The sequence below is a fragment of the Drosophila albomicans genome, chromosome 2R, assembly GCF_009650485.2.
Source record: "Drosophila albomicans strain 15112-1751.03 chromosome 2R, ASM965048v2, whole genome shotgun sequence".
In the NCBI taxonomy this organism is placed as follows: domain Eukaryota; kingdom Metazoa; phylum Arthropoda; class Insecta; order Diptera; family Drosophilidae; genus Drosophila; species Drosophila albomicans.
Genome location: NC_047631.2, coordinates 23718981 through 23743932, shown reverse-complemented (window position 1 = coordinate 23743932; position 24952 = coordinate 23718981). Strand labels below are relative to the sequence as shown.

The following is a 24952-nucleotide window of genomic DNA, read 5'->3' as shown; positions in this document are numbered from 1 at the left end:
GCTAATTCTTTTATACTATATATACTATAATATAGCTAATATACACAGCAAATTAAAACAAGTAAAAAAGCTACAGTCGAGTGTGTTCGAGGAAGATAAGCAAAACATTGCTGTTTAATTTTAAATTATACTAAATTAATATACCACAAAAATACTATAATGTACCAAAGGCTATATTTGGTGTATTGATGTAGTACAACCCTATAAAACCCTTTTACGATATGGGTATAAAAATTAAAAAAAAATCGTCATAAAATGTTACCAAAAATATGACATTATAGGAATAATATTCATTTAAACAGTTTCTATACTATACTGACATTTTAATCAACTAATATCCGGATCATATAGTTTGACTTCATGTGACACAACTCAACCCACACATTAGTTTGGATGCCAATTACGAAGTCTTCAGATACAATAAATGTTGGCGTGATCACTTAACTTCTCGTGATAATCAGCAATGGCAGAATGGGGGAGTCTCATACGTTTTAGGGTGGCAACGTCTGAATGTAATCTTAAAGCATGCAACAAACAAACACACACGTAAGCAGTGGCTGGGCTTTTGAGTGATGGCCGCGGCTCTCGTTGACGAGCACAACAAATTTCATTGCAACGTCTCTTGCTATCAATGTCGGCAATATGTCAAATATATGAAACAGCAGCAGTCGCAACGAAGGAGTGTACCCGACTATGAAATACCCGAAGTACACTGCGAAGGAATAAACTTAAAAATAGTGTTGTTAAAATAAGTAAGGTAAAAAACTCAACCCTGTTATCTTTTACATTTGACAAACATTTTTGCCTGCCCTTACTTTGTAATACCCTCTTCCTCTTTGGTTGCCGGGTATATGAAAATGAAATGAAACGTCATGGGTGGAAGATCACCGCGGGGAACGAGGTGCAGCAGTTGCAACCGCAACACATGCGCCAGCCAAAGGCGTATAAAAATTCATTCCAAACAGCTCCCCATGTTGAATGCAACGCAAACAGGCGCAAATTAATAATGCCGACGACGCGACGTAGATACAAATGCACAGCTACACACACAGAGATACAGATACAGTTGCAGATACAGATACAGATACACAAGTGCTCCCAGTGTGCAGATTCAGTTGCTGAGATCAAAGGCAGACCCAAGAAGCAGTGGCTGCGTTTTGCCATTTACTGCTTTGAATGACATCTCAGCAATGGCAATGGCGCAACATCTGCAACCATTTTGATTTTGATGTTTGAAGAAATCAAACAGAAAATTAACTAGACAATCTATTATAAATAAATGTATTAAATATATTTGGTTTCTACTTAAATCTTAAGTTAATCAAAGTAAATTAACTAATTTCTCCCACTTAAATCAACATTCTTGAAATTAATATTTATGCTATGGCCCATCCCAAAACTTAGATTTTAACGAATTGCCTCAAGTTGAGGCATTTCTGACATTTTCATTTGCTGTTCAGCCGAATGAAAGGAAAAGGCTAACAAATGACGTACACAATTTTCTATTATGTGAGAATTGTGTGAGAAATAACACAACGAGAAACATCGAAATCCAAAAAAAAAAAAAAAACGAAAGAAATGATTTGAATGAAACAACTGATGACGACGCGCTCAACTCATTGACATTGAAATACAAAAAAAACAAAACAAAAACAAAAATGGAAAAAAGAACAAGCAAGCAATAACAATAACAACAGCAGCAACAACATTAACAACAATAAACTGAAAATTAGATTAATTGGGCAATTTGAAGTTTCGTTGTAATGAGTTTGGTCAGTCATTTGGCTTTGACATTTCATTGTTGTCTTTATTCCGCGCGACATTTCAAATCATTTTGATATACGCTTATTTCGAATACTCTGTATAATCGATGGAGGGCAAAGTGGGGCATGATTAAACACTTTACACATTTATATATAAATGAATTATTTATTTTATTTTGCATCGTTAATAATTGTGTTTATACTTTATTTTATTTAAATTTAAATTGTTATATAAATGGATTCTCATTTGCAGGGTATCTTTTAGCTTTTCCCTCTCCGCTTTTAGTTCTTTTCCCATACACTCTTGGGCGTTCAGTCAGTCGAATTGTGTTAATTATCAAAATGAGAATCTATGTAAATGAAAATAACAGAAGAAGAGTGAGAGAGAGAAGCAAAACGATCGCGATTTTAGAATTTTGTCATTTGGTCCCACATCTAAGCATATGAAATTCTGTCTGTCTTGTCGTCGTCGTGTGTCCTCTGATGTTTCGTATTTATTTGGCTGCCAAAACGTTGAAGTCGCTCATTTTTTGTATCCAGCACCAGTTCCGCATTCGAGCAGAGTTAGTTCAGCATCTCCATCTTCTCATCCTCTCGCATTCAGATTCAGATTCAGATCCAGAGACGGAGACACAGTCGAAGCCAGTTCCCGATGGCTTTTTGGTGCCTTGGTGCCGCATCTCTTTGCCAGTGGAAGATGTTTCTTATTATTTTTCGCTGATTAATCGATTGTCGGCTGAGTGTCGCTGGCTTCCTCTGCCTCAATATGTCATCCCGTTGCAGCGTGATTCAGACACTTGTCACTGGTAAAATGTAAACATGAAATGCATTTATGTAGAAATGTAAAAATATATGCATAACACATATAGTAGACGCCTCCTCCTCCGCCTCCTCCCCCACGCACGCTGGTAAAAGTGGCATCAACAAATTGATGCCGAGGGCGTGACAGAGTTGTATAAATTATTGAAATGATAAATAGTTTTTAAGAATTTGCTTTACTTTTATTGAATTGAATATTTACAATTTTCTTTTATACAATTTTATTGTATTTCAATAAAAACAAAAGGTATTTCAAGCATTTGTTAATCGAAGTTAAGTTTCTGGCGATACTATTTAATTTAATTTGAACTCCCTTAACATATCTATAATGCTTGCTTTCGCTTGAAGCTCGTTCCAATTTATACCATTTTTTTTCTCGGATTGTATTCAGCAGAGGCCACAGCTTTAAATTGCAAAATGAAAGCGAAACCATCTGAAATTCCCAAATGTTACATTTCACCCACCACCCCAAAACTGCGCCTCGCTCGCTCGGATTGGGTTGCGCATTGTTTTCCCAATGCTATGCGACCCCAACCACCTCTCGACTGCCTTTCTCTGTTTACCCTGGATCTGGTTCTGGCTCCCTGCGGGCCTCTGCTGCTTGCGCCCGGATCTCAGCCGGAGACTGAGTCCGAGCTCGAGCCCGGCTGCTGATGCTGGTGATGCTGATGCTGCCTGGGCTGCTTTTGATGATGATGGCATTTCCTTTGGTAGTTGCGTACGTCATAGATTAATGACAGCAATTCATCAAATCACTCGATGGACATGACGAGCAACCGAAAATTCTGTAGAAGCCGCCAGTGAGCGAACATTTTTGTGAATCTCTTTTTTTTCTTCTTATTTTCATTTTATTGTTACCCTGTACGTTAGAACATTTATTTGTAGATTCAGTTTGTTGCTTTTTGTTATACCTCTTAATCAGAATGTTAAAATTATAACTATTTCTGTATGAATTATATTAAAGTTATTCATTATATTAAAGTTATTCATGAAATTAAATATACAACTTACCCGTATTTATATTTTCTATTTCATATTACAATAAAAGTTGTAAAACAATATAAACAATCGTTGCTAAACGTTCATTACAATAGCAACGACACTTAGTTGTGGTTTAGTTTCTAATAATTAGTTTAATTGATAAGAATTTATTGTACACATATGTTTCGTATATGCTTGCAAACTTTATTCAACTTCGACTTCTCAGTTCTCATTGGATATTCAAAGTACACGGAACATTTAAATTAATTTTACTTGCGAAGATCAAAATATAATTTTAATCATATTTATTTTCCATAAATGTAAAAATGAGAAAATTAAATTGTGCTTTTATTATACTTCACATTCTCGGAACTACGTTTGCTGCGAGCAAAGATGATTGTGAATATTTTTATACCATCGATAAAAATCAATTTGAAAGATTATCTCTTGACGATATTTGCTTCAACCCAGAAAAGTTATTACTTGTGAATGAGAAAATGTGCATTGATAACAATAACAAGTTTGTTGCAGTGATAAATATGATTGATGAAAATGAGAGAAATAATTACTTGAAGTCTGATTTTGTAATAAAAGATAATTTTGAAACTCATTGTGAAAGATATTTTAGCTTTAAAGGTACATTGAGTTCCTTTCAATGGAGAGTGGAGGTAAGTGCAAATAATTATTAAGTCTTTTTTTAGTAGGTAATTAAATTATGAATTGTATTTTTTTTTTATAGAATGAAGAGCTTGTAATATTAGTACCAGGAGTAACTATGAACAAGTCGGATTACTGCCTTAAGTTGACGAGAGTTGAGAATGTGCCACATTATGTCATTGAACCTCATATTTGTGGAGTATCGACAAATGTGGTTAATGTTTATAGTAAGTATTATTTTAACTACACAATTATTTATTATAATTAAATTATATAATTTTTATAGCACGGGGTATATCGGTTTTCTTTATGCTGCTAAGTGTTGGTATATATTTATTCTCGTACTTGCCACGAAATGATTCGGTCCACAACAAATGCTGCAGTCGTTATATGATTTGTAAAACAATCACATTCACATTGCGATCGATTGATGTATTGTATTTGCATTTAGGAATAATTCCACCGGAACTTTTATGTGTTTTAATATGTATGTTAAATCAGTAGTAAAGTAATTACTCGACTTAATCATTTTTCTTAGTTTTCTTTAGTTACTTTTTTGTTCTTGCCACGTATGTATGGCTCCTGACCATAAACTATAACATATGGAAATTGCTTAGTACATACGGAACGTGGAAGGCAGGCTTTCCGAAACTCAATAAGTTTGTCTGGTTATTTACGAGTGGCTTAATAATAATTTCATTTACAGTTGATGGACTTTTTTCAATTGGTCGATCAAATCAATGGCAAACAAAAACCAATTTGCTAAGTTGCTATTTAATTAGTAAGTATTAATACTCTCGATCTGTACCAATATCTAATAATTTGATTTTATCTAAAGCATATGACTGGACTGCAATTATATACGTGCATGGGCCAACAATACTTTTAATATTAATTAATGTAATACTTGCGATTATGACCGGAAGACATATTTATTTGGAAAATGCTCGGAATGCTCGTGAATTCAATAGGACTGATATTAAAGATCAGATAAAGAATAAAGCCAAGTAACTATGTTAATAAAGTGTTATGATTTCGGCAAATAGTAAACTCTCATTTCTTCTTTCAGCTTCCTCTTTTTCTTCCGATTATTTATTTTTACAGGTGCTTCTTCTATTCTCGACAAATTGTTTACCATTTTTATAATTACCGGAATTTTTAATAACTCAACTTTATACTGTGCTGAGCCAATACTTTCTCTACAGGGTGTGCTTCTATTTGTTATAACTATCTTGAGAAAAGAAGTGATCAAATCTATTCGTTTAAGGTAAAGTGCATATGTCTATTTCATTATAAATAATAATATTATATAAAATAAATATTTTCTTAGCTTTCAAAGAAAAAAGACATTAATTCCTGGATCTGAAGTTTCTGAAATGACTGAGACCAATTAAATGTATTATAAAATATGAATTAACCTTTGTTATACGTTGCTTATTTCTACAATTGTGTGATGCTAATAATATTTAAAGATCCTATTTTATACCCATGTAAACTTTGTATAAGTATTTACTAATATTAAATAAATACATATTTCCTATAACTTTTTTATTCTTTTTATGAGTAATTTAAAACCTTGATTCTATTCAGTATCTTTATGATAGATTTAAGGAAGTCCGTTAACTATCAATTGTCTGTATTATTTAGAAATTCAATTGAATTGTCTTTAAAACGATGTTTGGTGTTCAGTTCGATTCTCGGACCTGCTGCAACTTGCAACCAGATCGTTCAAGTTCTTGCCACTTAGGCGTCAAAAGTGCGTCGCTGGGTGCAATTAATCAGTTGCCGGAAGAGCCGGCAACGATGGCAAGGTCCAATGGGCATTACAATACCAATGCAACTTGTTTGTGGTTTAGTTTCCGCAGTAGTTTTATTAATAATTAGCTCTTATAGTTTAATTGATAAGAACTTATTGTACACATATGTTTCGTATATGCTTGCAAATTTTATTCAACTTCGACTTCTCAGTTCTCGTTGGATATTCAAAGAACACGGAACAATAAGATTAATTTGTCGTGCGAAAGTCAAGATACACTTTTTTCATATTTATTTTTCATTAATATAAAAATGAGAAAATTAAATTGTGCTTTTATTATACTTAACATTTTTGGAACTACGTTTGCTGCGAACAAAGATGATTGTGAATATTTTTATACCATCAATAAAAGTAAATTTGAAAGATTATCTCTTGACGATATTTGCTTCAATCCAGAAAAGTTATTAGCTGTGAATGAGAAAATGTGCAATGATAACAATACCACGTTTGTTGCAGTGATAAATATGATTGATGAAAATGAAAGAAATAATTACTTGGACTTTGATTTTGTGATAAAAGAAAACTTTGAAACTCATTGTGAAAGATATTTTAGCTTTAAAGATGCAGTGTATTCCTTTCAATGGGGAGTGGAAGTAAGTGCGAATAACTATTAAGTCTTTTATTGTATGTAATAGAATTATTAATTGGAAAATTGTATAGAATGAAGAGCTTGTAATATTAGTGCCAGGAGTAACTATGAATAAGTCGGATTACTGCCTTAAGTTGACGAGAGTTAAGAATGTGTCACATTATGTCATTGAACCTCAGATTTGTGGAGTATCGACAAATGTGGTTAATGTTTATAGTAAGTATTTTATTAACTACACTATTATTTAATATACATAAAAAATATATTTTCTCATAGCACGGAGTATATCGGTTTTCTTTATGATGCTCAGTGTTGGTATATATTTATTCTCGTACTTGCCACGAAATGATTCGGTTCACAACAAATGCTGCAGTCGTTATATGATTTGTAAAACAATCACATTCACATTGCGATCGATTGATGTATTGTATTTGCATTTAGGAATAATTCCACCGGAACTTTTATGTGTTTTAATATGTATGCTTAATCTGTAGTAAAGTAATTACTCGACTTAATCATTTTTCTTAGTTTTCTTCAGTTACTTTTATGTTCTTGCCACGTATGTATGGCTCCTGACCATAAACTATAACATATGGAAATTGCTTAGTACATATGGAACGTGGAATACAGGCTTTCCGAAACTCAATAAGTTTGTCTGGTTATTTACGAGTGGCTTAGTAATAATATCGTTTACAGTTGATGGACTTTTTTCAATTGGTCGATCAAATCAATCGCAAACAAAAACCAATTTGTTAAGTTGCTATTTAATTAGTAAGTATTAATACTTTCGATCTGTACCAATATCTAATGATTTGTTTTTATCTCTAGCATATGACTGGAGTGCAATTATATTCGTGCATGGGCCAGCAATAATTTTAATATTGATTAATGTAATACTAGCGATTATGACGGGAAGACATATTTATTTGGAAAATGCTCGGAATGCTCGTGAATTCAATAGGACCGATATTAAAGATCAGATAAGGAATAAAGCCAAGTAATTATGTTAATAACGTGTTATTTTTTCTGCAAATAGTATACTCTCATTTCTTCTTTCAGCTTCCTCTTTTTCTTCCGATTATTTATTTTTACAGGTGCTTCTTCTATTCTCGACAAATTGTTTACCATATTTATAATTACCGGAATTTTTAATAACACAACTTTATACTGTGCTGAGCCAATACTTTCTCTACAGGGAGTGCTTCTATTTGTTATAACTATCTTGAGAAAAGAAGTGATCAAATCTATTCGTTTAAGGTAAAGAGCAAATGTTCATTTCATTATAAATAATAATATTATATAAAATAAATATTTTCTTAGCTTTCAAAGAAAAAAGACATTAATTCGTGGATCTGAAGTTACTGAAATGACTGAGACCAATTAAATGTATTATAAAATATGAATTAACCTTTGTTATACGTTGCTTATTTCTACAATTGTGTGATGCTAATAATGTTTAAAGATTCCTATCTTAAACTTAAGAATTTTGAAATATCTTCGAATAGTATAAGCTTTGTATACAATTTTTGTAATTAATAAATAATCTTATTAGTACATTTTTATTGTTTTTATGAGTAGTTTCAAACCTTATTTCTATTTTAAAACTTTATGATAGATTTAAGGAAGTGAGTTAACTATCAATTGTCTGTATTATTTAGGAATTCAATTGAATTGTCTTTAGAACGTTGTTTGGTGTTCAGTTCGATTCTCGGACCTGCTGCAACTTGCAACCAGATCGTTCAAGTTCTTGCCACTTAGGCGTCAAAAGTGCGTCGCTGGGTGCAATTAATCAGTTGCCGGAAGAGCCGGCAACGATGGCAAGGTCCAATGGCAGCCGTTCTATGAATAGTTCGACGGTCTCGGTCTCTCACACATACCGCATGCCACTTATCATGAATCCGGCATTAAAGGAAGATTGCAGCAACAACTACCTAAGCATTTACCTCCACATAGATGTGGGGCATGAGGTATGAGGCATGAGGCACAGGCGTGCAGTCGCCACGTTTAATTAACAACAAAAGTGTGACTGCGACACATCTCGTTCATACTCGGTACTCACACTCATTTATGTGTATTACGTATACTTCGACGTCGTGTCTGATTCTCTGAGATCATCGGCAATGGCGAGACGACACTCAGTGAAGAAGGCGATGCTCTTGTTGTGGCGGGGGCGCGGCAAGTAGTCTGCGAGTGTTTTTATTCAAAACTCTTGTCTCGCTCAGCTGCATTATCGGAAACTGATTAATAACCATTGTCAGTGGAGCCCAGCATATATATTCGACTCTCGCATTCTCAAGACCCCAACATTCCTGTTCCCGTTCCCGTTCCCGTTCGCCGTCTCTAATGACAAGCTAAAGCGAAGATCTTGTTCCGAATTATGTATTTTGTCTTGTTCGTGAAAGGTCTCGGTTTCGGTTTCGGATGTGTCTGATTGTGAGTCGTTCTTATTGTTGTTTTTGCTTAACGCTAGGTATGTCGATGTGTTCGTGAGTAATCCATGTTTGGAGACAACACGATTTGTTAACATGAGGCGTATAATCCTCTAGACAAAGCATTAATAATATTTAAAATAATGTCTTCTTTTCGGAATTGTTTTATGGAGCGCTTAGTTTACGATTCCTTAAGTGCAATTTAATAATCGAACTGACGTAACTTTCAATATATATTTAATTTAGTTTAAGTCTAGTAAAATATTTATTATTAATTTCGAACATATGGCGATTAGAATTTCATTTGCTCTCTTTGTTATTTATTTATTTTGCTATGCTTAATGCGATCCTTAAAATAGCAATGTAATTGATTTTTAAGTGGCATACAAATTATTTAATCACGTGCGCTTAAGTCATTGACACAGTCTCTGAGACTCTACCTCGAACCCAGTCCAAGATATTTCTCCTCCCTTACTCGTGTTCGAAGCTCCATCTTGAGGAATAGGAAAGGGTAATGCCTGTAGCAGCAATCGTGCCGCGTGGCTTGGCACGAATGATTATTCGTCTTTTTGTTTGATAAATGTTTTTATCACCGCATCGAGTTCATTCATTGCCAGCAGCTTAATCTGAATGCCATCGTCAACTGATGGCAGCGCATTAGTTTTCCAGCTGCCTGGACTCTGCCATGTTGCCAAGCGGTGGAGGCAAGGAGTTGCGGAAGTTTCATTACAGTTGCCAAAAGGAAATGAGCAGTTGCTCCCACGCTTCAAGTCAGCCAGCCAACACAGAGCAACGAAAAGAGACGAGAAGAGCAACAACAGCAAATCGATGCGTATCTCGAATGATGATTTGCGGTGCGAGCTTGATGAAACTTTAACTTTTGAGAACCATAAAATAATTAACACTTGATTATTATTCGGGGAGCGCTCAGCACGGACGAAAAAGTTGATTCAAACTTTTGCTATACGAGTACGAACTCGTAACTTGCAACGAGGGAGACATTGCTTTCATTTGCCCAAACTATTTTCGGTTGCAATCTGGAAAAGTAGATTTTGTCCTTTTCCCCACTTTTATGCTTACGCGTTGTCAGCATCAGCATCAGCAGCAGAATGCAAATTGTAAAAATTGTTGCAGCACAAGATTAATGCAAGCATTAATTTATCAAATTTTAACGTTCTTAGCGGGATGCCTCCATTTGCCTCCTATCCCTCCTCCTACCCCATCCTGCCATCATCCCCACCTATAGAGCTTTGCTTTGTTCTTTCTAATAAACTTAAGTGCAGCTCGCGAGCAGGGCAACAACACAGCACAAGAAGCTGAGACAAAAGCAACAAGAATAAAAAATTAACGTCAAACAAAGAAAATCCACCATTATTATGTGCCACGCACATAAAACTTTGAGCTACAAAAGGAAATACTCGCACACACACACACACACACACGCCCGCGAACACACACACAAAAACCGCTATTCTCATCGAGGGGAAGCTCGAAAAGTTGTGAAAGGATCGATCTGCATTTGATCTAAAGCGAGCAAGTGATTTGGGTATTATTTATTATTAAATTGAAAACTAATTTTTTATTAAAATTTAACTTACTTTTAATGTCACAATGTGTTTATTTTACTTTTTGTTGCATGCTGCGATTTCATATTTAAATTATTCCATATTTTGTCTATAATTAAATTTACTCCTCAATCAATTACTCCTCAGCACACTAATTAGAGCCTTGTAATATTCTCGACTATTACATGGAATACCTAAATTATAATAAATAAATAAACTAATATATAAAAAATATTATTTTATTCCATCTCTAATACAATCTATAATACTATTATTTCTTGAATTTATTTTATTTTGGAAACCAGTTTTATTCCATGATGCCTTTTTTTAATTCTATTTATTTCATATTTGTTTATTTTATAGTTTATTCCGTATTTCGCTTTTGCTTTCACAGTTATTGCTTCAAGGCTCTTAAATTCCAAAAAAAACAGGTGCTTCACACAAATTAAATGCTTCAATGTTATATATTCTATGAACTATCTTTACGTTAATCAACTTTGCATTCTTCAAATACATTTCTTTATTAATTTACCGATCTTCAAACTATTTTTTTTACGTGCTCATGAGAAATTCCCAGTAGTTAAGATAATAAGAAACTCTTGAAGCAACCCAAAAAACAAAGCGTGAAAAAATGCAGCTTTCATCCCTGAAAAGGAATCCATTGTTGGTTTTTGTGTTGTTTTTTTTTGGCAGAAAGTGAAACAAGGGTGACTTGACGGACAGACGTCGACGATGACGACGGCAACGACGACGTCGACGACGTTTTTCATCAGCGGTCGTCATCTTGTGCCATCGCCAGCTACGCACAATTGTGCGTCGTATGGGATCACAGAGGAAAGGCAAAGGGAAACGGCAAGGGCAAGGCAAGGCAGCGCAGGGGCTATGGGAAGCCGCCATTGTGTCTTTGCTTGCTACAGGGGCTGGTGGCTCATGGCGATGACGATGGTGGTGGTGGTGATAGCGATGGTGGTGGTGGAAGTTGTGCGTATTTTTGTGTCACATTCCAATCTATATCAATCTTGTGTTCGCAATGACGGATGACATTTGTCAATGTCAGACATTTTCGTTTTCCATTTCAGCCTCAAATGGCAGGAGCGAGTGTGCCGCCTGTCCGACCATCCGTCCAGCCGACAGTCTGCCTGTCTTTGCCAAGGCAAGGACAAGAAAGTCCTGGCTGCGTTTCTGTTCTGTTTCTTGTTTTTTTTTTTCTGTGGGCTATGCTTAAAGTCACTTGCCAGCAAAGTCAGCCCTCGCCTACTACAACGCCCACAGCTCCCACACAACACACGGAAGGCGGCTGAGAACGCATGAGTTTGACGAATTTGATGTCAAATATTTTCGTTGTTTCCCTCATTTTTTTATGAAAAGCATTTTCTCGGAATTAGAATTGGCTTCTGGCTGGCGTTTCCCTAAGGGAACTTGCTCTCGCGCTCCCCTCAAGCTCGCCCGCATATATGCGAATCGAGTTGAAGGGAATCACTAAATGTGTTTGCGTTAAGTGTTTTCGATTCACAAACATATTTGCATTCATGTCAAGCGCCTCCATTGTTTTTTTGGGGGGTGCGTTTATTGGCTGGGCTTTAGTTGATTAGCTGACTGAGCAATGTGTGCACGCTTTTCTCAATATGCTAATATTGGAAGTGCTTTAAATAAAAAACATATTTTTCAATCTATAGAAAATAAATGTACAATTCTCCCTGCACACCGTTCTGCATTAATTTCTATATTAATCTAAACTGTTTAAGTGCAGTTTACGCTCTTTAAAAATACCATTATCCCTAAGACTCCCCATCAAAACACTATACAGGTCAATATACAGTTGAGAGGGCGGTGCAGTGAAGTTGGAAAATCATTAATCACTTGCTTAAATGTTTAATAATAACAAGCACCTAAGAACATTCGATGTCAAAACAAACACTCGACATCATTCAACATTCCGTAATGATAAGACAGCATTAACTGAGGTTGAATTGGAAAATAACAGAGCAGGAGGCAAAAAGGAAAGTATCTGAGCCCAATGAGCATGTATTACAACTGTGAAATAAACAGGAATCAACCGCAAATCAACAGCGCGGGCAGCGAGTGTCATCGATGGGCACAGGGCCCAAAAGGAACCATCCAGCAAAGAAAATTAACCAAAACAAAAACAACAAGGAGCCGTTTTGTTGAACATCATTAATAACAGAATGCGAAGAGACGGAATTGCTGGAATTGAATTAATGAATGCCTTATGAATGCCTTGAAAAGATGTGCTAAACGTGCGTCCAGCCCAGGCTCGAGGACTGTGTCCGAAGTTTGGGTAACTGGCCAACATGTTAGGGGAAATTAATGAAGTTCTGTTTCTGTTTTTGAAACGCATGGCCGAAAATTAAAAACAACAAACCCGAAAAAACCAAAACATAAACAATTGAAAAGTGTGCCGACGACAGAGCCACAAAGAATTGGACCAGAAGAGGGGACAGAGGCGTGGGCAGAGGCCACCCATTTGGCTAACCAAAAGAGGGCGTTGGAGTTGGAGTTGTAGTTGGAACCGCCGTGTCTGCAATGCCAGAGACAACACGCATCCTTCCAGCACTGCGCTTTACTAGACTTCATGTCGACAAGCCGAGTGAGTCGATTACTAATACCCAGCACTAAAACGAAGAATACGTTGCGATTGTTTGATCGATTTCGATTTCGATGGTGCTGCCTGCGCACATGATTAATCGTCTCGAAACGTGGTTTCACACCCAAAGATATCGCATACAAATCGAATTAAAGACAGAACCGAACGAGTGGTAATTAATTTCTAGTAAATGTTGATAAATGGTTTCGAATACAACAGTCAATGCAAATTCAGTTAACACACTCGCAAAAATAATCGTTGAAAAGGTTATGGTAAAAGTTTGTAGGTATTAGAAAGGTAAAACAAATTAATAATATTTTCTAAATTGAGTTAGATTGCTTACAATTTAAAGACAAGAAATAATTCGAATTGAAAATTAAAACAGAAAATGAAAAGGCTTTTGAAAATTAAAATTTAGTTTAAGAAAATATTTGTTGAATATTAAATTAGACAAAGTATAGCTAATAATAATATGACACCGACAGTTTTTTTTTCGAGTCGAAGGCCCCAGCAGCCAATACTCTCTTTTCTATTTAAATGTAGTATTAAATACTAGATTTAATATAATAAATAAATAAATAATATGGCATTTCCGAAAGTTCTTCTAAAATGATTTCCAAATTAAAAAATTATCGAGATCTTAATTGAGAAATTCTTCACTCTAAAAGTCTAGCTTCAGAAATTTTTTTTTAAGACTAAAAATTTTTTAAGCTCAATATTTATAAAATATAGTAATATACTATGTAATGTACTAAATGTACTAATGTAAATCAATATTAATAAAATACAACAAAATTCAAATCCATTTTTTGTCTAAACATTCAGACTAAACGCTTCGAATTTTTTCTAAGTGCACAATTTGGACTAGAACTAAGGCGATGGAGTTTCAAACTTCAACTATTTAAGAAGTCTAACTAAAAATAGCCAGAACGCGGCATTTTGGCTGCTGGGTTGCTACGTTTGATAAATGATGTGCCAGGGAACAGCTTCAAGTGACGGTGGCAATTATGCGAGGAGCCAACTGAAACGCAAATGACAGGTCGATTGAGTTAACGTTAACGCTAAACGTCTCGTGCCGTCTCTCCGTCAGATTGTGGATCGGAGATCGAGGCGATGGAGGTGGAGAAGGAGAGGGAGGAGGTGCAGAGAACGAGGTCGGAACGGTGGCTACCAGACAAAATGGTATGTGGCTATTTTTATAGGCGCATTCGCGCGATCGCTGCACGATCGATTGGCAATCATTAATAATCCATTGAAACGATGGGGCAGTTACGGCTTTTGTGGAGCAAACAGGTGTGTCGAACGCTGCACAAGATAGGGGAGAGATAGAGGAGTGTGGAGAAGAGGGGGACTTTTGCAGTGGCCAACTCGATTGGCAAAACGATCATCCTGTCAGTGGTTTCTTCTTTTCTGCTGCTGCTTCGGCTGCTCCTGCCGCTGAAAATCGATCATCGTCACGCGCTACTCAAAGTCGATTAAAATGAACGAAACTTCCATTAGCAGAATTCGTTTATGGTTATGAAAAATAATTAAATGGCCGTTGTTGTGTAGTTGTAATCGTACTTGTGGCCAGATGATTGTTTTGACCTCACATATTCAATTTGAAGAGTATTATAATGAAATTGAAATCGATTACCATGAACACACACACGCACAGACAAATTACTCTGCGTTCTCATTCATCATATGAATGAATACAGAAATATTATTTCTAAAATAACTAATACTACGCAAAGTTCTTAAAAAATATTTACTCACTCGACAGCAGCACATTTCAGTTGATGAACTGATTGTGTCAAGATGGAAATCGAAACTGAAACTGTTTGTTCAGCAAATGCAATACACATGGCCAACGGAGTTAACCGGCCGCCAAAGTCGGATGTCATAAATCAAGAGCAACGAGAATCGGCAAAAAGGATAAACGCTCAAAAGTCAGAAAGTCAGGAAGTCAGAGAGTCGGGAGTCAAAACACAAAACAAACAGACACCCCGTGCATTCGGGAGGGGTCGGAGAAGTTTTATGACGGTCATCGATGACAATTGACTTGCCCTGGACGATGGCATGGCAAGGATTACAAAGGATTGCCGAACAATTGTAGCGCAAATATTTGCATACGCGTAACACATCCGGAAAATGTCAAGGACGAGCAGTAGACGATAGAGAGAGAGAGTATATTTTTCTCAAAAGTATTGAGTTTAAAGCACATGTTGCGTGTTGTTTACGCTTCACTGGATTAACTGTGGACTCTCGTATAGAAAGTTAACTACCTGGAGACTCAATATGTCTTAGGTAAGAGCTTGTTGCGAATTAAACTCGTTTATTTTACGCTTTAAAATACCCTGTACTAAAGTGTAGAGCAAAGAAGGTGAGCTGGAACTTCAGGGAATAATAGTAATTGTATTCTGATTATATAACTAAAATTTTCATATATATAAAATACATTTATTAAATTGAAAGTTTGCCTAGAAAAATCTAGAAATATGTATTTCCACTAACGAAATACACGAATATTAATATAGTCATAATACCATCAATAACTCTATCTTTTGAATTTAAAGTCATTTAATTATAAGTTATCGTAGAAAATATAAACCTATATTCTTTGGAGGCAATTTTAACTGTTTTCATAAGGTATTTTAAATAATTTGATGAATTTCTAATAATTTTATTTACAGGGTATTTTCACCGTCGAGCTAGCAACATTTTTATTTATTTCTATGCAAATGAACTCAAGGTCTGTAAGGTTCGTTATTGAACAATTTAATTTGCATGCCCTTTCCAACCAATTTGCAGTTTGACTTTTGCTTTTGCCTCTGCTAATTTCTACAGTTTGACTGAGGAACTCACAATGAGCAGTCAGCCCGTTCAGTTCGTCAATCAGTCAGTCAGTTCGTCAAGTGCATTCACTTTGTGTAAAGGTAAATATATATCGTTAAATAAAAAGGGGTTTTTGGGGAATGGGAATGGAGAGAAGCTGAAAGCTGAAAGCTGGCAATGTGTTGCGTGAAAATGTTGCACATTTGCATAATTATTGTAATTATCAATAAATATGCATTAGTGTGAGTCTTGTGCTTAAATTTAATTCGCTTTTAATTATGGTGATAATAATTACTCTCAATTAGTTCGGGAACATTTTATTAAACGCAACTGCGCTCCATTAGATGATTCAGTGTTTTACATTTATTTTTATTGAGTGGGAAATAATATAATAAAAATAATAATAGAAATTAATTAATTAGTGAGAGGAAGAAGTATGAAATATTACGAGAATAACTGATGATCGAACGATACTCTTTGAAGTATTAAAAGCTCATCATTTGAGATTGTTATCTTATTATTATGTTGACGTTGAATTTATTTTTCATTTTATTTTCTTCTTATTTATTAATATTATAAACTTTTAAATATATTTTTAAATTATATTATTTCTGTAATTAAAAAAACATTTATGTTGATTTAGTTTCGAACATGAGCAACCTATTACGTTCTTTTGATTTAAATAATTCCCTTTTCGGAAGGTTACACAAATTAAGCAAACCTTTTATTCAAATCATGCAGATGCACATTCTTGCTAAGCGCTTGTAATTAAACTCGAACAAAAACCAAAACAACGAAACCCAAATCACAAAATGTAAAAAGTCAGCCATTGACCTCACAGTGGGCGATCAGCTGAGAACCAGTTTTGACCTCTGTCCCGCTCTGCAATGGGTGCCGAACGTGAATGCAGTCGATAAATTTTCTACCTGTCAATAGATGAGGCTACCTTAATGGCATCCAAGATAAGCGCAGGCATTTCTTTCTTTGATTGTGCGACAGCATTCTGGATGTGTGTGTGTTGTCTGTTGGTTGAATGACAAGATGGCGCTGTGAACTGAAGCACTCTGCCACAAACTGCCACTTGACCAGTTGCTCTGTGCCAACGAAAATTGTAAGCCACTTAAAATAAAATTCTTTTAATTATACTGTAAAACAAGCGCGACTCCATGCGAATTAAGCGCAACACGCACTAAATGGACTCCGGGACACTGCCCATCGAAGAGTAATGGGGCAATGTCAACAGCCACAATATATATATATATATAGAGTATATTATATTACATATATGTATAACTTTGTTGCCGTCGGCTGTCTATACTTCGGGCGCTGGGCAGCTCGCAATGAAGTCATTAAAATTTCACCCTTATTATGGCTTTTAAAGTGATTGCAAAATGAGCAGCAGTTTCCCCCACCTGTAAAGTCAGAGAGTGCTGAAGAGTGGTGGGGTGGGGGGTGTAAGAGGGGCCGTTGATTGAGGCAAGCAATATCTTCATTTTGCATGCATCAAATTTGTGATTAAATAAAAAGTGCAGCCGCATAATAAACTTACTCGCACACACTTAAGCGGAAGGAAGGCGCAAGGAAGCAATTTCCTGTAATTGCAACCATTCTTGTTAATCACACACACACACACTTACACACACTAACACGCACACACACCTGTGCAGTAGCCTCTCATCTAAATATGCGTTGAAATATTAATGAGCTTTTAAAATTCAGAGTGCCGGACAAACGCCCAGTTGCAAGGAGCTCGACTTAACTTGACTCCTCCTGGAGAGCATCCATAATTGAGGTTCCGTGGCGCAAGGCAGAATGGCACAGTGACTCCGTGCCTCTGTGGCAACTTGCAACATGTTGTTGCATGGTCACGAATACGCTCACTTTTTGCATGGCTTTGATATGGCTAGTGGACATGGCCTGTCAAACGATTCGCCACTCATATAATTTAATGCTAAAAGCGAATTAATTTGATAACCCAACATAAAATGAAATTGTTTTTCGTAAATTGTATAGCATTTTCGATATTTTGTGATCCAGGATATTGGCGAAAAATAGCTGCGATTTTAACGCTTTCTGCATTTCACTTTAATCGACGCTTGAGAAAAATATTGTCAGAAGTCTCCGCAGCATCTGAGATGCTTCTATCTTGCAAACACTTGTTTTTAACAGTATCTCTTAGAAACAGGTGCAATAGTTATGTCAATTAATGCAATTATTGACAATTTTAAATATTGTCTTTGCAATTTTGCCAAGCACACATGGATTTTTACTTGAATTTAATTATAGATAATGAGACTTCTAATTTCATCTGAAGAGCTTTAACAATTACCACAATTTTAGGTATATTTGGAATTAAGCTAAAAGTTTAACGTTCAATTTAATAATTGTAAAAGAGCTGTATTTTGTTTTAACAGAAATATTGTTTACTCTCTTGCAGATACTAAAAAACTCGCTGGCAAATTTTCATCTTATTTTGCATACGCCTCATTAAGTAACATTTAATTCTATTGTACATTTGCATTTCAAGATAGATGTGTCAATTATAAATGTATGTTTTAAAAACCAGCAAAATTTTGAAGACTGAAACATAAAGGATCAATCTTATACTTAATAAATTTTAAGTCTATACCTTGTGTGCACATATTTTTCCCTTTTGCAGTTTGTAGCAGATTGTCAGATAGATTAGTGCAAATCTTTCAAGTGTAGGCCACAAAAGCGTCGCCATTAATTACCCCAATTAAAGAATTCCTTTTTTGGTCAGTTTGGTGTCTGTTTTGCAATTTCACCCGTACAAGTAATTTGCCACAATTAACGACTGATCAACAATTAAAGTTGCATTACCTGCCGCAGCCGTTGCCACAAAACTTTGTGTCGGAGTCCAAGTCGAAGTCGGAGTCGGTGCCTTAATCGGCACCTGCAGATCATCGAATGATGCCGGAAAAGTGCGTGTATAATAAATGTTGTTGCTTTTCTCGATTTCGCTATAAACCCGTCTCCCCTTATGCGGTAGATCGCAGCGCGTTTCGTTGATTGCCTCAGTCTCTGTCTTCTTCCCCGTGTCTTCCCTCACCTCTGCCCCTTGCCTGACGTTTAGAGTTTTGCCTTTGCGTGGCGTTTTGCTAGCGTACATCAAAAACGACTTAAGGCCACCGATGGCCACGCAGAGTTTGAGTTTGTCGTATTTGGAGGATTTTTCGCAGTTTCTAATGATGATGATGGCCGCTGGCACCAAATTGCTGGCACCATTGCGGACTCCATCAAACTCTTCTGCCGCTGCCGCTGTGTGTCTTCTTCTTTAATCTTGCTGTGGCAGGGGGTCAAATGCAAAATTAAAAGATAGCGTTATTAGATACGATTTTAGTGGTATAAAATATGGGTAAAAATGTAAGTATTCATTATTAAAAATGTTTTTGCCCAAGGTTACAAACGTAAAGCTAGCATAAATGTCATTTAATTAAAGCGAACTACTAGAATTTTTGAGTAGTGAGATGTTACATTATAAAGAACATTATTTCAATATTGAGTTGATAAATTGCAAATAATATAGGAGAGTAAATTAAGTGCAGACAAAAAGGAAGAAACACACAATGAAAAAGGAATTCAGATAAATCATATTTAAAAAAAAATTTTACATTTATAAAAATATTTTCAAACTAGTAAATATATTTCGATATCCTCGTATTTTTTAATTTAAAAGTTTAGAAAGTGAGATTAACTTTAAAAACTTATTTAATTTGAAATAAAATTAATCTTTACTAAATACTGTACCTTAAATAAAAATCAGAAAAACGAAAAAAAAAAATATTTGGAGTAATTTCTAAAACTTAAAGATATACTACTTTATATTTTCTAATGTATATTGTGCTTAATACATTTAAAAATCAAGCTCGCATTTAAAGACGAATTTCTAAAATCAATTAATTAATTAGTTAAGTAAAAAATAAAGCAACATAATTCTAAAAGATCTTTTAGAAAATATTTTGAAACTCATAAAAATACTTTTTTTATAATGTATCTTTTCATTGTAGAATTAAGATGGTAAGCTCACCATTATAGAATAAAAAGGAACTTATTCTATATGTGACTTAAACTTATTTCCGATATTTCTCTATAATTTGAAATGTATCTTTTTTATTAATGCATTAGGAAAGAAAGCTCTCCATTAAAGGGGAATGTCCAATACAACAAAATAGAGAACTTTTCTATTTCCTGTAACTTAAACTTATTTCCCATCTCACCTGGAGTTAACCACATGTTGCATGCCAGCGACTCACTTATGATATTAAAAAGCAAACGACGTTATTTTTGCTGTTGTTGCGCCAGCTGAGATTCAATTCCGTCTGAGTGTAAAAAAAAAGCTCGCGGCCGGTTGCGCACCCCGAGGACACAGTAGTAAACTTATGAGGGACCAAGATTTATGGCTTTTAATTTCCTGAGCTGTTGCTCAGCTCCAGCTTCAGCTTAGCTTTTGCTTTAGCTTGGCGTCGCGTCGCTTTCGATGCACAGAGAGCGGTGAGCCATGCCAAAGTCATTTGAAATGTTGTGAGTGCAAGGAAGAAGTGGTAACTGTGGCAGCAACAGCAGCAGCATCCATGTGTGGGCGTGTGGCACTGTTTAGCATGTGTGTTGTGTGTCAACAGCAGCTCGGCAAAAGGCAAAAGGACAACAAGGAGGCCAGGATACGAGAACACGACGGAGTTAGAGGCAAATGGTACATTACAAATTCAACGTTTGCTAAAAGGATGCAAGGAAATTTGAAGTGCGACACGTAATATTCCGGTTGCATACACGCAAAAGGCGAACAACTCTGCCTGTCAGCACATCTGCAACAAAATGAGGCATGGCCTCGTAACAGAGTCGACCTAATAACATTAGCCTAATGCCACAGCGGCAGCAGCAACAGAGGTAGCTACCTAAACCCAAACAGGGCAGCTTCTGGGAAAACAAAAGTGAAAGTGAAAGCGTGTGCCTGGGTCACTCGGCAAATTTCATGCAACATTGCGTGGCACCGCTGGAGATCGCTCCATTTGCATTCACACAGGCTGGAATGCGTGTGCTGCCGCATTCACGCATGTGGCACGGCAGCAAATGCAAAAAGCGAATAGCAGCAGTGACAAGAGACAGCGTCGCAGCGACACAGCGACAGCGACAGCTACTCGTAATATATGAGTGCACTCACTCAAACTGACTAAATTTCGAGCCCTTTCACTGGCAACCGAAATGTTTACCCTTGATCGATTGCCGTTGAACCGTAACGGAGCAACGCACGCGTAACAAATGCAATCCTCCTTAAAAGCAGAAATGTGTCACACGTTGGCGACAAGCTCTCTCCCAATTCCCCCCTGTTCACCCTGATGCTTTCAAATATAATGGCTGAATCCTTTCAGGACAGCTCCAGCCCCGCCTGTTGTTTCTACTGGGTGTTTTTCTTAGTTTTTCTTTTTTTTTTTGTATTTTGGGCTCCTTCTGGTTCCGCCATTGTCGACGTCGTTGTTGATGTCTCCTACGCAGCCAAAAGTAACTTGGCGGAGCTCTCTTTCTCACTCCCTCCCTCCTTTTTTTTCTGTGTCGTGCGATTGTTGTTTGGTTCGCCTCAGCGTTTGCTTTTTATTATAAACTTTTTCCTTTCTCCAGACTTTTAGTTTTTCCTTTTCTTGTTTCTTATTTCTCGTTGTGTATGTGTGTGTGTGTGTGTAGAAAACAAAGATAAATTGGTTAATTTCCCCCAGCCATTGTTGAGCAGCCATCAATCGATGCCTGGCTCTGGTAATGGACTTGGCTGAGCTTACGCATTACTCCTGTTTCCTTGTCCTCTCAATTCTCACTCTGTTTCACTCATGGCCAGTTCCATTATTGTTTTTCTTCTGTTGCTTGCTTTTTTTTTAAGAAAATTGTTTCACTCTTTTGCTGAAAGTGTCCATTAAATTAAACAAACACAAATTAGAACAACATTTGCTGATTCTATTAGCTGGCTGTCGGTTTAACTATCTACCACATTTCTATAGTTTAGTATATAAAGACATTAGCTAAATTATGCCTTATAAGTAGATTATTTATGACAATTGTTTACGTTATTTAAGTGGATTAAACGACATATCCTTTTCTCTTGGCATTTGACTTTTAAATGCAGGTTGTGTCTGACCTTCTTCTATCCCACAGCGAGTCATTTGACAAAGGTCAATGAAGGCAACCCTATAATGTCAAAGCACCTGCATTTGCTTGCATCCTTCCAGCTGACATTAGTTACAGGGATTTGTTTTCCTCGCTGACATCGATTTCTCAGAAATTAAAATTAAATTTGTATTTCTTAAAAGTTTCTAATATTTTGTAATTCTATTTATTATATTTTCCTTGCAATTTCTTATTTAATTTATTTACTTCTCCCACCGAATTGCCCATCTCCTTGCTGAGGTGTTCAATTTGGCATCTCAAATTGATACATTCTCCGGCAGGCGTTAATTAAAAGTCAATATAGGGCAACACAGTGTCGAGAAAGATAAACATCCGTGAGATACAAGAACTTTGAAGATGTATTACAATCCATAATCGCTGAGCACAACGCTGTCAATCAGTCACTCGCCAGCGACCTCATCGAGTACAGAGCGAGAGAGCGAGATTAAGAGAGAGACAGAGGAGAAGCGACACTCGGTCTAGGCGATGTGGAATATGGATAACTTTTCGAATAGAAATTCCAAACTGACAAGTGTGCATCACACTTCAATTTCAGTGCCCTGGCTCAAGTTGTGACTCTCTCGTCGTGTATCTCTCTGCATCTGGCAGTTGGCACTTGCTGAAGATTTGCTGCCAGCTACCGTTGAATATGGCCTCAGTGATCCCGTTCATGTTCCCTCGCTCCCATCCTGCTCCAGGACGTTGTCGGGCTAGAACAAAAAGTGTCGGTGTGTACGAGAAAAAAAGCACAAAAAAAAAAAAACAACGAAACGAAACGAAAACTGAAATACGGCTGCATCATTAAATTTAATATGATACTCATTTAATGAAATTGTTGCCGATTTGTTTTGGAAATACACGCGCGAGCTGAGCTCTCCTTGGAGTTCGACGCCTTCGCCAATGCGGAACACTGTGTGCAGCAAGCACTGTCGTTGCCCTGGAGCAGCACACTTTTGTGGCATGCGGGCGGACGGTGGCACTGCCAGGTTTGATGCCCCATGGGCGGGGCAGAGAGTGCAATATTGCGAACATGGCCGGATAATGACGACAACGGCAGCAGCGGCCTGAGCTGATGACGACAGCGACGACTCGGAAGGAAACGTGCACTGGCCGCAGGCAGAGATCAAGCGAGGGTGAGAGGACAGGGTTGGCAGGGGGACAAAACCGAGCAGTTGAGCATCGTAGTTAGTAGCAAAAATCATTCTAATGACAGCAAAACGTAAAAAGCTCTGAAAGTGTTAAGTGGTTTCTCATTAAACTTTATGTACTGCCACGTCTGTCTGTCCCGCTGTCCGTTCGTCCGTCCGTCCGTCTGTTCGTCTGTCCGTGTGGGCGTATAAGCTGTAGTTGTAGTAGTAGCAGGAACAGGACGAGAAGAAGCCGTATATGGGTAGCCAGGCTTAAACGATTGCCAGACCAACGTCATTAGCACTTTTAACCGCATATTAAATTTAGTAAAGCGTTGATTGATAGCCCAGTCTCAGACTCAGCGTCAGTCTTCCTCTCCCTCTCTCTCTCTGTCTCTGATGTGATGTGTGAGCTAACTAACCTGCCCCAAAGTTATGACCAACACTTGTACACTCATATCGGAGCAGTTGCAGTCTGGGCTCAGTATCCAGACGGTATCTTATCTTTCAATGAATCGCCGAGACAAATGACACGTGATTTTATTTGATTTACTTACATCTGCAGCTCAATTTTCAGTTTGACTTTTGCCACGGAGTTTTGGTCTTTTGGTTTCTTGAGGTTTCCTTATGGTCACACTTACTGCTTGCCACAGTTAACAACGAAAACACAGTCCACACTCCCTTTGGCCCCCGTCTTTGGGCACATTATCCGAAATGATTCGATCATTAGCGCCACTGAGCAGTTGTCGTCGTCGTCGTTGTGTTCTCTTGTTTTTTTTTTTTGGGTCCTACTGGGTAATTACTGGGAATGTTGTGACAATATTTTCCCAGCTTGTCTTCAAATTACTTCATTTCAATGGCTAGCAATAACCCGACACAAGATTAAGATGCTCTTAAGTATCTGATTTTTGACAACTGCCTAAATGGTTTCTTGATTGATTTTCGCTTTGATTATCAAACTGATATTAAATAGATATTTGGTAATACTTTATCAACTCATTTGGTGCTATGCATATACATACATACCAATATATCTATTGGTCATTAGTTCTTAATAAATTGAACTAGATGTAATGACTTTCTTTCAAGTTAAATAAGACAATATGAAGAAGGAAATATACATAAACTAAAATAATTGAAAGAATTATTTTGTTGTATGATTTTGTAATGTATTTATTTAATATTTATTAATGTATTATAAAAAAATAATTATTTTTTAATGTATTTTTTTTAATTTTTATTAATTTATTATAAAAAAAGTAATTTTATATAAATTTAATATTGTACCGTGATCAACTAATTATATCATAGAAAAATGTTTTGTTTTTATAAAATTAAATTTGTAATCAATTCAATCAAGAGTCAATAATAATGCATTGTACTATTTTTCTAAAATTATACATATATATATTAAATTAAAAGAACATAAAATAATTCACATTTTTCGCACCTTTTAAATATTTAGAATATATATTTTATTTAAATAGTATTTTATTTCGAAATCAAATCGTTTGAACCGCCGCCGGCAGTCAACGATATCCGAAGCATGTGTAGGAGCCCATTGCTGGTGCCTACGCATGGCGCATATGGCAGTCAAGCGAGCAGCAGCAGCA

At 36.4% G+C, this 24952-nt stretch overlaps 2 long non-coding RNA genes across 2 annotated transcripts in view; both read left to right on the top strand.

Annotated features, from left to right (window-relative positions):
- The first annotated feature begins 4790 nt into the window (after positions 1 to 4790).
- LOC117576892 (uncharacterized) lies at positions 4791 to 7868 on the top strand. The gene is made up of 3 exons (XR_004572984.2): positions 4791 to 5001; positions 7454 to 7622; positions 7685 to 7868. It is a non-coding gene; the product is annotated as an uncharacterized LOC117576892 (long non-coding RNA).
- An 8192-nt stretch (positions 7869 to 16060) lies between these two features.
- Positions 16061 to 24952, top strand: part of LOC127566157 (uncharacterized) — a 10264-nt gene continuing 1372 nt past the window's right edge. Inside the window, exon 1 of the long non-coding RNA XR_007955437.1 lies at positions 16061 to 16142. This is a non-coding gene — a long non-coding RNA (uncharacterized LOC127566157). The remainder of the gene's footprint in view (positions 16143 to 24952) is intronic.